This window comes from Morone saxatilis, unplaced genomic scaffold, assembly GCF_004916995.1.
Source record: "Morone saxatilis isolate NCDOM2014 unplaced genomic scaffold, NCSU_SB_2.0 Contig16, whole genome shotgun sequence".
Taxonomy (NCBI): Eukaryota; Metazoa; Chordata; class Actinopteri; family Moronidae; genus Morone; species Morone saxatilis.
This window is the reverse complement of record NW_023339718.1, coordinates 3852839-3854741: the sequence shown is the minus strand read 5'-3', so window position 1 is coordinate 3854741 and position 1903 is coordinate 3852839. Positions and strand designations below refer to the sequence as shown.

Here is a 1903-nt window from a genome sequence, read left to right as displayed (position 1 = left end):
GCAGCACTGAATGACAGAGAGCACATGTATGCTGCTACACATATATGTGTAAGTAAGTTCAGGGGCAGTATAGGAGCTTGTGTGTTACCATCCTGTGGTGGCCAGAAAATGAGGCACTGAAGGACTACAGTCAGTGCTGTGTGGTATATTTATAAACTGTTCAGATTTTGTTTTCCTTCAATTTATTTCAGCACATTTCACAATTTCAAATGGTAGACAATTTGACTGAAACTACATAGTGTTTTACTACTTCTGTGTCCTTCATCAGGAATTAATGGACAGGAAGTATTCACCCAGACCATGGTATAATAATAATGTAAATATATTCTGCCTACAGTCTGCCTACTATTTGCATATATTTAGATCATGCTTGTTTCAGTGTAAAATAAATGCTAGCATAAAGCATGATGATCAGATTACATTTTCTGAAATATCAAGAAAAATACTCTCTCTCTCTCTCTCTCTCTCTCTCTCTCTCATGCAGACACAGTGGCAGACATTTTATTTTTGTTCCCTTGTGCATTCAACAAGCAATTAGTTGTGACTCAAAAACCTTATGATGAGAAAAAGCTGTCATAAAAAAAACATTGGTCACTTTCATTTAACTGTGAGACACCAAAACAAATGTTTTAATTACATTACCATCTCTTGTTATAGACAAACCAGATACAAAAACAATATGGTGCTTGGGTACAGCAACAATTAATGTAGACTGGTCACAGCACTGGAGCTCTCATAACTTCGAACTAACAATAAATAGAACTAACTACAGAAATTCCCAGTTATAGACCTAAGTCGTCTAAAAATAGTCAAATCTGAATGCATTGAGTCTGGCACTGGCACTGAACTAATTAAAAAGTGTTTTTAATTTTGCTAAAAAACTTTCCAGACAGGATACCAAACACATGACCTCACTGTCCCCAGTGATAGCTACAGGCCTGCGACTAAGCAAGTATGACTGGAAAAAACTAATTCTTCTCCTTTAGGCTCATCTACACTTTCTCCAACTCAAACATGAACATGATTCTAAATATTCATATACCTATATGATACATAACATTTTTGTTTTAGTTCCCTTTATTGCCTCTGGTGGCTAGTGCTGCTTGCTGTTCAGAGGCCTACACACGCATTCACACACACACATAAAATAAATAACCCATAGAGTGTAACCCCAGAGGACATACACAGGTCAACGAAGTCAACATTCCTCCCTATGCAGGGAGGCAGGAAATGGAAGAATGACCACCATTCCATGTCTGCTGTGTGTTTACACTAATGTGACAGCTACACCCATGCACTGCCATTCATCTGTTACAATACACTCACTATCATTATATGGTTGCTGTTAAAAAATGCATGCCTGAGATGTAACATTTCCATATAGTGACAAGCTGGGCTAACTGTGTAAAGCAGCTTCCATGTAATACACAGAACAAATGTCTATCAATGCAGCTAAGTGACATATGTTGAGCAGTTGGCTGTGCTTTATTGTCTGTAATGTAGTGTACTGTATACTTCATAAAGACATTGGAATACAGTTAGGAATGGAAAAGCTCTTGATTGAGTTATAATAAAGGAAAGACAATTTAAATAAGTATTAAAGATTCCCTCCCGACATATATTAAGACACTAAAAATAGTCTGCATGGAATAATAATATGTGTCTGATGTGTTTTTTCCACAAAAAAGTATAATTTCCACATTTAATTAGAGCTGGTCATCCACTAATCAGAAGGTTGGTGGTTCGATTCCCGGCTTCGTAGCAGGTAGTATAAAAGCACTTTGAGTGGTCAAAAAAGGCGCTACACAAGTACAGTCCATTTACCATTTTCTACCTCATAAAATATTCCAGAATCTATGAATATGCAAATGTTGTTCAAGTTTTCCTGCTGGACAAAAAAAGG

General features: G+C 36.8%; 1 protein-coding gene across 1 annotated transcript in view; it reads right to left on the bottom strand.

Annotated features, from left to right (window-relative positions):
* Window positions 1-1903, bottom strand: part of adamts13 (ADAM metallopeptidase with thrombospondin type 1 motif, 13) — a 15761-nt gene that overhangs the window by 12464 nt on the left and 1394 nt on the right.